Source organism: Notamacropus eugenii, chromosome 1, assembly GCF_028372415.1.
Source record: "Notamacropus eugenii isolate mMacEug1 chromosome 1, mMacEug1.pri_v2, whole genome shotgun sequence".
NCBI classification, from domain to species: Eukaryota; Metazoa; Chordata; class Mammalia; order Diprotodontia; family Macropodidae; genus Notamacropus; species Notamacropus eugenii.
The window spans coordinates 253714596-253731242 of record NC_092872.1 but is presented as its reverse complement, the minus strand read 5'-3'; the positions used below and the strand labels follow the sequence as shown (position 1 = coordinate 253731242).

Genomic DNA, 16647 nt, shown 5'->3' with positions numbered 1-16647 from the left:
AGGAGCAAGGAATAGTGTGTTTATCAGATCTATGGAGAAGGGAAGAATTTTTGACTAAAGAGAGATAGAAAGCATTATGAACTGCAAGATAAATAGTTTTGATTACATTGAACTGAAAAGTTTTTGCACAACCAAACCCAATGCAACTGAAATTCGGAGGGATGTAGTAAATTTGGAAAGAATTTTTATAGTTAATCTTGGGGATAAAGGCCTCATTTCTAGAATATATAGAGACCTGAGTCAAATGTACAACAATACAAGTCATTCCCCAGTTGATAAATGGTCAAAGGATATGAACAGGCAATTTTCAGAGGAAGAAATGAAAGATATCTATAATCATACGAAAAAATGCTCTAAATCACTATTGTTTAGAGAGATGCAAATCAAAACGACTCTGAAGTACCACATCACACCTATCAGATTGGCAAACATGACAGAACAGGAAAATGATAAATGTTGGAGAGGATGTTGAAGAGTTGGAACACTAATTCATTGTTGGTTGAACTGTGAGCTCATCCACCATTCTGGAGAGCGCTTTGGAACTATACCCAAAGGGCGACAAAAATGTGCACACACTTTGACCCAGCAATAGCGCTTCTAGGACTGTATCCCCAAGAGATCATAAAAATGGGAAAGGGTCCCACATGTACAAAAATATTTATAGCATTACTCTTTGTAGTGACCAAAAACTGGAAATCAAGGGGATGCCCATCAATTGGGGAATGGCTGAATAAATTATGGTATATGAATGTAATGGAATACTATCACACCATAAGAAAGATGAACAAGAAGACTTCAGAGAGGCCTGGAAAGACTTATATGATCTGATGCTGACTGAAAGGAGCAGAACCAGGAGAACTTTGTGCACAGCAAACACCACAGTGTACGAGAGTTTTTTCTGGTAGGCTTGGATCTTCATAGCAATGCAAGGACATAAAAAAAAAATTCTCCATGTTCTTCTAAGGCAAAATGCTTTCTACATTCAGAGAAAGAACTATGGGATTCAATAGCAGAATGTAGCGAATCATTTGTGTGTGTGTGTGTGTGTGTGTGTGTGTGTGTGTGTGTACTATATTTTGGTTTGTTATGTGATTTCTCCCATTTATTTTACTTTTTCTACACAGCATGACTATAGTGAAAATGTCTTCAATAGGAATGTATGTGTAGATCCGATATAGAATTGTATGTCGTCTTGGAGAGGGAGAGGGTGGTGGGGGTAGGTGACGGAGGAATCTAAGTTTTATGGTAGTGATTGTAAAACATTAAAAATAAATAAAATGAATATATTAAAAAATGGGTTACCTCAGTTGGAAAAAGAGGTCCAAAATGCCAATGAGGAGAAGGTTTTAAAAAGCAGAATCAGCCAAATGAAAAGGAGGTTCAAAAGCTCACTGAACAAAGTAGTTCTTTAAAAAATGAGAGTGGAATTGAGGGAAGCTAATGACTGTGATAAACTAAGAAATTACAAAACCAGAACAAAAGAATGAAAAAATAAAAGATAAGGTGAAGTATCCCATTAGGAAAACAACTGACCTGGAAAACAGATCCAGGAGAGACAACATAAAAATTATGGGACTACCAATCCTAATCTCAGACAAAGCAAAAGCAGAAATAGATCTAATCAAAAGGGATAAGGATGGAAACTACATCCTGCTAAAAGGCACCATAGACAATGAAGCAATATCGTTACTAAACATGTATGCTCCAAGTGGTATAGCATCCAGATTCTTAGAGGAGAGATTGGGGGAGTTGAAGGAAGAAATTGACAGCAAAACTATACTAGTGGGGGACCTCAACCTCCTCCTCTCTGAACTCGATAAATCTAACCTCAAAATAAACAAGAAAGAGGTTAAGGAGGTAAATAAAACTCTGGATAAGGTAGATATGATAGATCTTTGGAGAAAATTGAATGGGAATAGAAAGGAATATACCTTTTTCTCAGCAGTACATGGAACATTTACAAAAATTGACCATGTACTAGGACATAAAAATCTCACAATCCAGTGCAGAAAGGTAGAGATAATCAGTGCATCCTTCTCAGATCATAATGCATTAAAAATTACATGTAATAAAAGGCCATGGAAAGATAAACCAAAAATCAATTGGAAACTAAATAATCTAATCCTAAAGAAGGGTTGGGTTAAAGAAGAAATCATAGAAACAATCAACAATTTCTTTCAAGAGAATGACAATAGTGAGACAACATACCAAATCTTATGGGATACTGCAAAAGCAGTTATTAGGGAAAGTTTTATATCTTTGAATGCTTACATAAATAAAATAGAGAAAGAGGAGATCAATGACTTGGGCTTGCAGTTGAAAAAGCTAGAAAAAGAACAAATTGAAAATCCCCAAGTAAATACCAAGTTAGAAATACTGAAAACCAAAGGAGAGATTAATAAAATTGAAATTAAGAAAACTATTGAATTAATAAATAAAACCAATAGTTGGTTTTATGAAAAAAACTAATAAAATTGATAAACCTCTGCTCAATCTGATTTTAAAAAAGAAAGAAGAAAATCAAATTACTAATATTAAAAATGAAAAGGGTGAACTCACCTCCAATGAGGAGGAAATTAAAACAATAATTAGAAACTACTTTGCCCAACTTTATGCCCACAAATTCGGTAATCTAAACGAGATGCATTAATATTTTAAAAAATTATGGGACTACCTGAAAGCCATGATCAAAAAAAGAGCCTAGGCAATATCTTTCATGAAATTAGAGAGGAAAACTTGCTGATTTTCTAGGGCCAGAGGGCAAAACAAGTATTGAAAGAAACCAGCATTCACTTCCCAAAACTGACTCGAAGAGAGAAACTCCTAGGAATATTGTGGCCAAATTTCAGAGTTCCCATGACAAGGAGATGATATTACAAGTAACTAAAAAGAAACAATTCAAGTATTTTGGAAATACAGTCAGGATAGTACAGTCTGGCAGCTTTTACATTAAGGAACTGAAGGGCTTGAAATAGGATATTCCAGAAGTCAAAGGAACTGGGATTAAAATGAAGAATCATCTACTCAGCCAAACTGAATATAATATTTCAAGAGAAAAAATGGTCATTCAATAGAATAGAGGACTTTCAAGCATTCTTGATGAAAAGATCAGAACTGAAGAGAAAATTTGACTTTCAAACACAAGAATCAAGAGAAGCATGGAAACAGGTAAACAGGAAAGATAAATAAATGATTTTCTAAAGCCGAACTCTTTACATTCCTACATGGAAAGATAATATTTGTAACTCTTGAGACTTTTCTCAGTATTTGGGTAGCTGGAGGGATTATACACACATACACGTTAGACAGAGAGCACAGGTTGAGTTGAATCAGAAGGGATGTTATCTATAAAAAATAAAACTGAGGGACAAGTGAGAATTTTATTAGGAAAAAGGGAGAAATGGAATGGAGCAAATTATCACTCATAAAAGAGATAAGAAAAATATTTTTCAATGGAGGAGAAAGGGGAGGAGGTGAGAGGGGAAAAGTGAAGCTTACTCTCTTCACACATTGCTTAAGGAGGGAATAGCATGCTCACTAAATTTCGTATGAAAATCTATCTTACACTATAGGAAAGTAGGGGAGAAGGAGACAAGTGGGATGAGAGGAATAATAGAAGGGAGGGCAAATGGGAGAATGGAGTAACTAGAAGTAAACACTTTTGGGAAAGGACAAAGTCAAATGAGAAAATAGAATAAAGGGAGGACAGAGTAGGATGAAGGGAAATATAGTGTTACACAACATGACCATTATGGAAATCTTTTGCAAAACATCACATATATAGCCTGTATTGTATTACTTGCCTTCTCAGGAGGGAAGAGTGGGAAAGGAGGAAGGGAGAGAAGTTGGAATTCAAAGTATTAGAAAGGAATGTTGAGAATTGTTATTGCATATAACTGGGAAATAAGAAATACATGTAATGTGGCCTAGAAATTAATCGTGCCCTACAAGAAGGTGGGGATAAAGGAAGGGTGGAGTGTGATAGAAGAGAGGGCACATTGAGTGAAGGGGTAATCAGAATGCAAGGTGTTATTGAGTTGGGAAGGGGAGAGAGGGGGAGAAAAATTGGAACTCAAAATTTTGTGGAAATGATTGTTGTAATCTAAAATTAAATAAATAAAACAAATTAATAAACTATTTGCTTCCATCTGCTCCATTCTAATTTTTTAAGGACTAATTTCTTCAGTGAGCTTTTGAACCTCCTTTTACATTTAGCTAATTCTGCTTTTGAGAGCATTCTTCTCACTGGCTTTTTGGACCTCTTTTGCCATTTGAGTTATTCTATTTTTAAAGGTGTTAATTTCTTCAATATTTTTTAGGTCTCCTTTAGCAAGCTCTTGACTTATTTTTCATGATTTTCTTCCATTGCTTTCATTTCTCTTCCCAATTTTTCCTCCACCTCTCTTACTTGATTTTCAAAATCCTTTTTGATCTTGTCCATGGCCTGAAACGATTCCATATTTATTTTGGAGGTTTTGGATGCAGAAGCCTTAACCTTTACGCCTTCCTTGAATGGTATGCTTTGTTCTTCCTCTTCCAAAAGGATGGAAGAAAATACCTGTTCCCCAAGAAAGTAACCTTCCATAGTCTTATTTTTCCCCATTTTGTGGCATTTTGCCAGCCAGTTACTTGACTTGTGAGTCCTTTGTCAAGAGGTGGGTATACTCTAGAGACCTGTAAGTTCTCACTTCCTCCAGGGTGACACAATCAAGGGAGAGGAGTTTACTCCTCTTCTGCCCTCTTCTCTGGTCTGGGAGCAAGCACAAGCTTTTCTGCCTAGGATCTATGAGTAGGGCTCCCTCTCTACAGCCTCACCAGCTCCACCACAGCAGTACTCCCTCTCTTCCCAGGGTTACCACTCAGGATTGAGACCCGGACTGGCTCCTCTATTCCCTCAGGAACTTTAGACCGAGGGCTCCAAAAATAGATACTGTGCTGCAGGGAATTCCAGAGCCCTGGGCCTGGAACTAGGGTCAGACCTTGCTCCCTTCTCACCCAGGTGAAAGAGTTTTCTCACTGACCTTTCAAGCTGTCTTTGACGTTTATGGATTGAGAAGTCTTGAAACTGCTGCTACTGCCAGTGATTCCACACCCTGAAGCCTGCTCCAGTCCTGTCTGAGCCACACCATGCAGCCAAGGATGGGTTGCACTCCATGGTGTGTGCTCTGTGCCAATCCCAGTGTCATACACATTTCCTGTTGGACTTCCAGGATGTTATGGGCTGGAAATCTCTTTCACTCTGTGATTTTGTGGGTTCTATTGCTCCAGAATTTGTTTAGAGTCATTTTTACATGTATTTTATGGGCTAAGGGAGTGGAGCTAGAGCAGGTGTGTCCTTCTTTGACGCCATCTTAGGTCCATCCCTGACAAATTACTTTTTCAATGATATAACTTATTACATATTTTAAACTTAAAGCAACCTATTATCCATATAGGTATTTCCAAATTATCTTGCACAAAGTTCAAACCCTCACCAACACTTGGATACACTATCACCGGATAATCAGAGCTTAAAACAATGGCAAATTGCAGTCCATCAGTGTCTTAAACAGAAAATAAATATTAGCTGGTAAACTTCAGATAGGGCTATCTCAAGTTTCATTGAGCTATCAGTTATCAAATCTACATAATTTTTCTGCCCTCTTAAAATACTTCCTGACACCCTCACAAGATACTTAAGCCTTCTGAAACTGATGCAAAAGTATCCAAAACAACTATCTAGGAACAAGAGGGGTTTTTGAATAAGTCCCCTTTGTTCCCAAACCTTCGTATCTGTCTTCCATATTTTCAGTCATACCTTTATCTTTCCAAATCTCTCAATCGCATTTTTCAGATTATTTTCATCGTTACTTTACATTTTAACCATAAGACAAAATAGCTCATAGGTTATCATTTTTTACTAACATAACTGAATGTACTGGAATCCCATTCCAGTTTAAACAAAGCAACGAGGTTAATGGCTAACTTTATGTCTGTTGGATTTATGTCCTTGTTTCACAGGCTTCTTTAGTTTTCCCCCAATTATACTCACTCTGGAAGAATGAGATACTTCAGGAGTTAAATCTCAGAGGGAAACTGAGTTAGCGGGGGGGGGGGGAGGGAGGAGCCAACATGGCAGAGTAGAAAGATACACATATGCTAGCTCCAAACCCACAGCCCATAAATTACTGGTAAAGAAGAACTCCCAACAAATTCTGGAACTGCAGAAGCCACAGAACAATGGAGCAGAGGAGATTTCTGTTCCAGAGAACCCTGAAAAACTGACATGAAAGGTCCATCGCACACTGGACCTGGAGCTGAGCCCAGCCCTGCCTTGGCTGTAGGGCACCGAGAAGTGCAGATCCGAGCAGGCTTCAGGGGCAGAATCTCCAGTGGCCGAGCAGCTCCCTCCACCCACAGGTGCCAAAGGTCAGTGAGAGGGTCTTTTTGGCTGGCGAGGGGAGCAGGGTGTCTCCAAAACTCAGGTCCCCTCGGGAGGCAGCAGCTGAGGCAGCAGCAAACAAGGGCTCCCAAAGGAAGCAGGAGCCCGGATCCATGGTCGAAAATCTCCGCATAAACCCCCTGAGGGAACTGATCCCTGTGTGGTGGCACTGCCCCCACCTGAGCACCTGAACTTAATCTCACACTGAATAGCAGCTCCACTCCCCCCCAAAGCCCTGAGGCTGGGAAGCAGCATTTGAATTTCAGACCCTGAACGCTAGCTGGCGGATCTGGAGGCATGGTGGGTGTAGAGAGGAAACTCAGAGGTCATGTAACTGGCTGGGAAAATGCCCAGAAAAGGGGGAAAAAATAAGACCATAGAAGGTTACTTTCTTGGTGAACAGGTATTTCCTCCCTTCCTTTCTGATGAGGAAGAACAATGCTTACCATCAGGGAAAGACACAGAAGTCAAGGATTCTGTATCCCAGCCCACTCAATGGGCTCAGGCCATGGAAGAGCTCAAAAAGGATTTTGAAAATCAAGTTAGAGAGGTGGAGGAAAAACTGGGAAGAGAAATGAGAGAGATGCAAGAAAAGCATGAAAAGCAGGTCAACACCTTGCTAAAGGAGACCCCCCAAAAAATGCTGAAGAAAATAACACCTTGTAAAATAGGCTAACTCAATTGGCAAAAGAGGTTCAAAAAGCCAATGAGGAGAAGAATGCTTTCAAAAGCAGAATTAGCCAAATGGAAAAGGAGATTCAAAAGCTCACTGAAAAACATAGTTCTTTCAAAATTAGAATGGAACAGATGGAGGCTAATGACTTTATGAGAAACCAAGAAATCACAAAACAAAACCAAAAGAATGAAAAATAGAAGATAATGTGGAAATTGAGTTAGCTAGTTTGCATGAGAAGCTTTTTATGATGCAACATGCAAACTCTTTTGAGCAGAGTAAGCTGGAGGGTCTTAGTAAGAGAAAAACCTATTGTTGTTTTGGCTCACAGGAGGCAAAAAATTAACAATAGGAAAGTGAATGCAGTACTTACACAGCTTGTACTTGATTGGGGCCTAAACACCAGCCAGGATGATGAGTGGGAGGAGAAGGAAAAAACTGAGAAGGTTGAGGTTTGGCCAGTACTAAGAAGGAAGCAGGAGAATCATGGGGCCCCCACAGTTTTGGGGGAGGTAATTGAGGATTTTACTCAGCAGAAAGTCTGTAACATCAACTACCGTAACATACACAGGGGAACCTGCTATCACAGGTTCTTAGATCTGCATTGATAATGGGAAAGCAACTTTCAAACTTTCACTTTAATCAAGGACAGGTATCAGAGAAAATCAGGATCAATATTTCAGAGAAAATACAGAGAAATCAAAGGTCAACAAACATGCTTCCAAAATGTCTGACCATTACATACATAAACAGTTAACAGAGGACAAAGCATCAACTTCTGTGCTTCAGCTGGGAGGCTCTTTAGTGGCTTCTCAGAGTCTCTCCACTCAGTAGTCCCCAAAGTAAAACCTCACCATCAGAATATTTATACACTTTTAGAGCCAGAGGACATAACCCTCTGACCTAGTGCCTCAATAGAAAAAACAAAAGGTACTTGGGACCCTCCTACAAAACAGTTTCCCTAATCAAGCTTCCCACAATCAGAGGCACATCAATGGGTGGGAAAGAAAGTTATCTGGTTCCAGTCCCAGGGTGGCGGCAGTCACTGCCACAGCAGTAGCTACTTCTGCAGCTCTCAGCCTACAGACGATGGGGTAATCCTGTGGCTGATCTGGGTCTCAGTCCTGAGTGGTGGTTCTGGGGTAAGGAGAAGAATTGCTGTGGCAGACCTGGTGGAAGCTGTGGAGAGGGAATCCTACTCACAGTTCCAGGCAGAAAAGAGTGCTTGTGGTTGCTCACAGACCAGAGTGCAGGCCAGGAGAGGAGTATACACCTCTCTTTTGATCAAATCATGTTGCAGGAACTGAAAATTTACAGGTACCTAGGGATATCTTGGAGAACAGCTGAAAAACCACCGAAGATTGGGGTAGTATACCCTCCACATGACAAAAGTCAAGGATTTCGCTGGAAAAATGCCCCCAAATGGGGGGAAAAGTAAGACAATAGAATATTGCTTTCTTGGTGAAAAGGTATTTTCTTCTGTCCTTTTGAGGAGGAGCTCAAAACATACAACTGAAAGAAGACAGCAAGATCAAGGAACCTATTTCCAAAGCCCCAAAATAAAATATGAAATGGTCTCAAGGTCAAAAAAGATTTTGAAAATCAAGTAAGAGAGGTGGAGGAAAAATTGGGAAGAGCAATGAGAGTGATGCAAGAAAATCATGACAAATGAGTCAACAGCTTTCTAAAGGAGACACAACAAAATAATGAAGAAAAGACCTTTAAACATTAACTAACCCAAATGGTAAATGAGGTCCAGAAAGTCAATGAGAAGACTTGGTTTAAATGGTTTAAAAAGAATTGACCGAATGGAAAACGAGGTCTAAAAGCTCTCTGAAGAACATGATTCTTTATGAATTAGACTTGAGCACCAAACAGAGATGGAGAACATTATAAAGTGCCAAATAGATAAAGAAAACTACATTAAATTGAAAAGTTTTTGCACAAACAAACCAAATGCAACCAAGACTAGGAGGCAAGTAGAAAACTGGGAAATAATTTTTACAACCAGTGTCTAACATAAAGGCCTCATTTCTAAAATATGCAGAGAATTTAGTCAAATGTACAAGAGTACAAGTCATTCCCAAACTGATAAATGGTTAAAGAATATGAACAGGCAGTTTTCAGAGGAAGAAACTAAATCTATCTATAGTCATATGGAAAAAAAAAAACTCTAAATTGCTTGATTAGGGAGATGCAAATCAAAACAACTCTGGGCTAAAACATCACACCTGTCAGATTGGCTAACATGACAAAACACGAAGATGATAAATATTGGAGAATATGTGGGAGATTGGAGCACTAGTTTATTGTGGCTACCACAAAGAGAGCTGCTACAAATATATTTGTACACGTGGGACCAGAATGGTTGGATCAGCTCACAGCTCCACCAACAATGAATTAGTGTTCCAACTCTCACACATCTTCTCCAACATTTATCATCTTCCTGTTTTGTCATGTTAGCCAGTGTGGTAGGTGTGATGTGGTACTTCAGAGTTGTTTTGATTTGCATCTCTCTAATCAATAATGATTTAGAACATTTTTCATATGACTATAGTTAGCTTTAATTTCTTCCTCTGAAAACTTCCTGATCATATCCTTTGACTATCAGTTGGGAAATGAAGTGTATTCTTTTAAATTTGACTCAATTTTCTATATATTTTAGAAATGAGGACTTTATCCCAGCCACTAGTTGTAAAAAGTCTTTCCCAGTTTTCTGCTTGCCTCTTAATCTTCATTACATTGGGTTTGTTTGTATAAAAACTTGTCAAATTAATGTAATCAAAATTATCCATTTTGCAGTTCATAATGTTCTCTGTCTCTTGTTTCGTCATAAATTGCTCCATTCTCTATAAATATGACATTATCTCTTGCTCCCTTAATTTGCTTATAGTATCACCCTTTGAGCCTAGATCATGAACCCATTTGGACTTTGTTCTTGTGTATGGTATCAGGTATTGTTCTGTGTCCAGTTCCTGTCACACTGTTATGCAGTTTTCCGAGAAGATTTTGTCAAACTGAGTTCTTATCTCAGAAGCTGGCATCCTTGGGTTTATCAAACACTAGACTACTTTTTCATGGACTACTGGGTCTTGAATACCGAACTTATTCCACTGATCTACCCCTCTATTTCTTATCCAATACCAAATGGTTTTGATAATTGCTGCTTTGTAATACAATTTGAGATCTGGTAGGGCTAGGCCACCTTCCCTAGCATTTTTTTTTCATTAATTCCCTTGATATACTGGAACTTCTGTCCTTCCAGATGAATTTTTGTATTATTTTTTCTAGCTCTAGAAAATGATTTTCTGATAGTTTGATTGGTATGGCGCTGAATAAGTGAATTAACTTAGACAGAATTGTAATTTTCATTATATTAGCTTGGCTTACCCATGAGCAACTGATGCTTTTCTACTTACTTAGAACTGATTTTATTTGTGCGAAAAGTGTCTTGTAATTATGTTCATATAGTCCCTGGGTTTATTTTGGCAGGTAGACTACCAAATATTATATAGTTTCTAACATAACTTTAAAAGGGATTTCTCTTTCTATCTCTTACTGTTGGGCGTTATTAGTAATATATAAAAATGCCCATGATTTATGTGGATTTATTTTGTAACCTGCAACTTTGTCAAAGTTGTTTGTTATTTCCAGTAGTTTTTACTTGATTCTCTAGGATTCTCTAAGTGTGTCATCGTATCATCTGCAAAGCATCATAATTTAATTTCTTCTTTGCCTACTCTGATTTCTTCCATTTCTTTTTCTTCTCTTATTGCAAAAGCTAATGTTTCTAGTACCATATTGCATAACAGTGGTGATAATGTACGTCCTTATTTCACCTCTGATATTATTGGAAATGCATCTAGCTTGTCCTCATTACATAAAAGGCTTGCTGGTGGTTTTAGGTAGATACTGCTTATTATTTTAAAGAAGGCTCCACTTATTCCTATGCTCTCCAGTGTTTTCAATAGGAATTGGTGTTGAATCTTTTCAAAAGCTCTGTCTGCATCTGTTGAGATAATCGTATGGTTTCTGTTTGTTTTGTTGTTGGGATGATCATATTGCTAATAGTTTTTCTAATACTGAACCATCCCTGGATTTCTGGTACAAATCCTACCTGATCTTAATGTATTATTCTAGTGATAAGTTGCTGTATTCTTTTTGCTAATATCTTGTTTAAAATTTTTTGCATCTATTTTCATTAGGTTAATGGGTCTACAATTTTCTTTCTCTGTTTTCACTCTTCCAAGTTTGGTATCAGAACAATATTTGTATCATAAAAAGAATTTAGTAAGACTCCTTCTTCACCAATTATCCTAAATAGTCTACATAATACTGGAATTAACTATTCTTTAATGTTTGATAGAATTCATTTGTAAATTTATCTGACCCTGCAGATTTTTCCTAGGGAATTCATTGATGAATTTTTCAATTTTTTTTTTCTGAGATAGGGCTATTTAAGCATTGAACTTTCTTTTCTGTTAATCTGTGCAATTTCTATTTTTTTAAAAATATTCATCCACTTCACTTAGATTACCACATTTATGAGCATACAGTTGGGCAAAGTAATTTCTAATTATTGTTTTAATTTCCTCCTCATTGCACATGAGTTCATCCTTTTCATTTTTGAAATTGGCAATTTGAATTTCTTCTTGCTTTTTTTAAATCAAATGCACCAAATGTTTATCAATTTCACTGGGTTTTTTCCATAAAACAAACTCATAGTTTTATTTATTAGTTCAATAACTTTCTTAATATCAATCTTAATTTCCCCTTTGCCTTACAGTGTTTATAATTTCATGTTTAATTGGGGATTTTCAGTTTGTTCTTTTTCTAGCTTTTTCAGGTGCATGTTCAATTCATTGATCTCCTCTTTCTCTATTTTATTCATATAACCATTCAATGATGTAAGACTTCTCTTAAGAACTGCTTTTGCAGCATCCCATAAGTTTGGGTAGGTTGTCTCCTTGTCATTCTCTTGAATAAAGATTTTGTTTCTATGATTTGTTGTTTAACCCATTCCTTCTTTAGGATTGGATTATTTAGTTTTGAATTAATTTTTGGTCTACCTTTCCATGCCTTTTATTACGTGTAATTTTTATTGCATTATGATCTGAGAAGGATGTGTAGAATATCTTTTCCTTTCTGCACTGAATTATGAGGCTTTTATGACCTAGTACATGGTCGTTTTTTGTGTATGTGCCATGTACTGCTGAGAAAAAGGAACAATTATTTCTAATCCCATTCAATTTTCTCCGGAGATCTATCATGTCTACTTTATCTCCTTAACTTCCTTCTTGTTTATCTTGAAGTGAGATTTATCAGATTCAGAGAGGGGGATGTTGAGGTCCCTCACTAGTACTCTTTTGCTGTGTATTTCATCTTGTAACTCCCTTAACTACTCTAAAAATCTGGATGCTGTACCACTTAGTGCGTATATTTAGTAATGATATTATTTCATTGTCTATGGTGCCTTTTAGAAGGATATAGTTGCTTTCCTTATCTCTTTTGATTATATCTTTTTCTGCTTTTGCTTTACCTGAGATTAGGATTGCTACCCCTGCTTTTCTCACATCAACTGAAGCAAAATATATTCTGCTCCAACCTTTTACCTCTACCCTGTGTGTATCCCCCTGGTTCAATTGTGTTTTTTGTAAACAACATATTGTTGAATTATGGTTTTTAATCCATTCTGAAAGCGACCTCTGCTTTATGGGAGAGTTCATCATCACATTCACAGTTATTATTACTATCTGTGTCTTTCTCTCCATCCTATTAACCCAGTTTATGCTTTTATTTCTCCCTTCCCCTCCACAGTAGAGTTTTGGTTTTGACCATTGCCTCCCTCAGTCTTCCTTCCCTTCTATCAGCCTCCCTGCCTTTTATTCCCCTTTCCCTTTACTACTTCTTTCCTCCCTTTTAACTTCCCCTCTCTTTTCTTTCTCCTTTCCCTTCCTACTGCCTGTAGGGCAAGTGAGATTTCCATATTTAACTGAGTACCTTCCTTGAACCAAATCAGATGAGAGTAAATTTCAAAAACTTTTCTTCTCCCTCTCTTCTTTCCCTCTATTATAATATGCTTTTGTGCCTCTTCCTGTGTTGTAATTTACCTTTTTCTTCCTCATTTTCTCTTCTCCCATTGCAATCCCTTCACACCCTTTAATCACTTTTTTATCATCACATCAGTTAATTTATACCCACTAGCTCTTTCCACGTATATTTCTTTTAAAGTCATAATAAATATACAATTCTGAAGATTAACTAGTATCATCCTCCCATGTAGGGATGTAAACAGTTTGCCTGTATTAAACTACAAGTTTTTTTTCCACTGTTTAGATTTTCATATCTCTATTGAATCTTATATTTGAAGATCCATAGCTGCTTTGCTGCCCATAGGTGTTCTGCTGGGAGTAAGTGCTTTGAACATAACTAGTCCGTTGGGTATAGTCAGAGGAATAGATGGTTGGAGGATAAGTTGGTGATGCAGTGAGTGGCTGCATAGCATAGCAGCTGGGCACTTGTGGGTAACTGTAGTTGATCTCTTCGTCCTAGGCTGGACTGGTTAAAGTCTACTGTACTAGATAGAGGCTGTCCAGTTTCAGCAGGCTTGCTCCCATCCTGGGGTCTTCCAGGTGCCCTGGTTGTTGTCTGTTGCCTATAAGTAGAATAAGCAGGCTGAGTGCCATATGCAGGCTGTTATGAGTAGTATACCTGAGGGTTCATAACCATAGCAGTGGCGGTATTATACACCCTGTCCCATATCCTTGAACAGGTTGAATGAAAGTTTGAGGTGCAGTTGGTATAGTATAACCTGTTGCAGGCCATCCGTAAGAGGTTACATATGTGGTCTGCCCATATGTTGCAGTTGTCTGAGCCTGTGTATAACTGACATCAGCAGGTGACCCATAGGTTGTATAACTTTGTTGCCCAATTCTGTGCATATCTTGATCAGGCTGAGCTGCTTAAGCACCGTAGCTCTGCTCGGCTGCAGCTTGACTCTAGGTACTATAGTCTATGGATTCCATTTTCTCTCCTTCTTCCTCCTCATTCTCTCAATGTCCATCTCTCTCTCCCTTGGTCACTTGACCCCTCTTTCTTGCCTCTTTTATGTGAGATGATTTGCTACATTCTACCTATTCCTTTCTCTTATTCCTAGTACATTCCACTCAACAGCAAATTTTATTTTTTAGGTATTCTCTCTTCATATTCAATTCACCCTGTGTAATCTGTCTAAGAGTATACATACATACATACATACATACATACATACATACATACATACATGTTAAGTCAATATTAGACAATGAAGGGAAATAACTCCTGTATTCTTTCAGGAAAAAGAGGAACCATAGGAAAAGGAGCAAGGTGGTGAAGGGAGGGATTGAAACAGGAAACTGGGAGACATCTTAGCTCAGTGACAGGAGTGGTCTCATTGAAGGGTATTCCAATGTGTGGAGAGATATATGTTGTTACAGGAATTTGAGATACCTTACAATGGGAGTAATCTGAAACAGATCTGAGAGAGAATTGGGATTCCAAGGACAGCATTTTTTCAAAGGAGAAATGGAACCAGATTTCCTGGGGAAAGCCAGAATCTAGAAGGCTAGAAGGCATGAACCCAGAAGAAGAATGCATGGAAAAGAAGAAAACTGAGAGTCATTTTCAAGGTTTCCAGAGGAAAAGCAGTACTAGGGCAGTCTGGATAGGTGCCTCCCATCTCCATCATGAAGCAGGTTTTGTCTGTAATCTACATTCCCTTAGCCTCGTCTTTCTGTCTGCAGCCTTCTACACAACTTGCTTAGCAGAAATACACAACTCCTCGACGGTTCCTTCTCTGGTGTCACTCAGCATTCATAGGACAGTGCTCTGATGCAGATTTCTGCTCTAAGGCTGCCCAGCGCTGTAAGCATGGAATGGATGAAGATGGTTAGATTGCAGCAGTATTGGCTGAAATCTCTGGTTTCTTGCGCTTATTGTACTCTGTGTGTAAACTCCAAAAGATAACACCTGATGAATCCAAGTACATGCAAGTATAAAATTTGGGACTCCATGGAGACTAGCAAACCATCAGTTTTCTACATGAAAGGAAGATAATAGTCTTGAAATAAAATTCAATTTGCAGTTTCAACAAGGATAGCAGTACTTTCACACCTAATTTCAAAAGGTTACTGATAGTTTTCCTCTCTATATAGCTCAATATCAGATTTATTTCCATAAACATTTGCTGAATTAAATCAACAAGAAGAATTTATGAAATATCAGTTGTGTTCCCAGCACTATCTTGACAATGAAGGATACAAAAAAGGAATAACCAAGAGCCATTTAAATTTATTTATTTATTTAACTTTTAACATTCATTTTCACAAAATTTTGGGTTACAAATTTTCTCCCCATTTGTCCCCTCCCCCCACCCCAAAACACCAAGCATTCTAATTGCACCTATCACCAATCTGCTCTCTCTTCTGTCATCCCTCACTGCCCTTGTCTCCATCTTCTCTTTTGTCCTGTAGGGCCAAATAACTTTCTATACCCCTTTACCTGTATTTCTTATTTCCTAGTGGCAAGAACAGTACTCGACAGTTGTTCCTAAAACTTTGAGTTCCAACTTCTTTTCCTCCCTCCCTCCCCACCCCTTCCCTTTGGAAGGCAAGCAATTCAATATAGGCCAAATCTGTGTAGTTTTGCAAATGACTTCCATAATAGTCATGCTGTGTTAGACTAACTATATTTCCCTCCATCCTATCCTGCCCCCCACTACTTCTATTCTCTCTTTGGATCCTGTCCCTCCCCATGAGTGTCTACCTGAAATTGCTCCCTCCTCCCCATGCCCTTACTTCCATCATCCCCCCCCACACTGCTTATCCCCTTATCCCCCACTTTCCTGTATTGTAAGATAGGTTTTCATACCAAAATGAGTGTGCATTTTATTCCTTCCTTTAGTGGAATGTGATGAGAGTAGACTTCATGTTTTTCTCTCACCTCCCCTCTTTTTTCCTCCACTAATAAGTCTTTTGTTTGCCTCTTTTATGAGAGATAATTTGCCCCATTCCATTTCTGCCTTTCTCCTCCCAATACATTTCTCTCTCACTGCTTGATTTCATTTTTTTGATATGATCCCATCCTCTTCATTCACTCTGTGCACTCTGTCTCTATGTGTGTGTGCGTGTGCATGTGTGTGTGTGTGTGTGTGTGTAATCCCACCCAGTATGCAGATACTGAATAGTTTCAAGATTTACAAACATTGTCTTTCCATGTAGGAATGTAAATAGTTCAACTTTTATAAGTCCCTTATGACTTCTCTTTGCTGTTTACCTTTTCATGCTTCTCTTCATTCTTGTGTTTGAAAGTAAAATTTTCTTTTCAGCTCTGGTCTTTTCATCAAGAATGCTTGAAAGTCCTCTAATTCATTGAAAGACCAATTTTTCCCCTGAAGTATTATACTCAGTTTTCCTGGGTAGGTGATTCTTGGTTTTAGTCCTAGTTCCTTTGACTTCTGGAATATGATATTCCACGCACTTCAATCCCTTAATGTAGAAGCTGCTAGATCTTGTGT

At 38.1% G+C, this 16647-nt stretch overlaps 1 pseudogene; it reads right to left on the bottom strand.

The window, feature by feature from the left end:
* Positions 1-13426: 13426 nt before the first annotated feature.
* Positions 13427-14119, bottom strand: LOC140515869 (RNA-binding protein EWS pseudogene; annotated as a pseudogene).
* Between the last annotated feature and the right edge of the window lie 2528 nt (positions 14120-16647).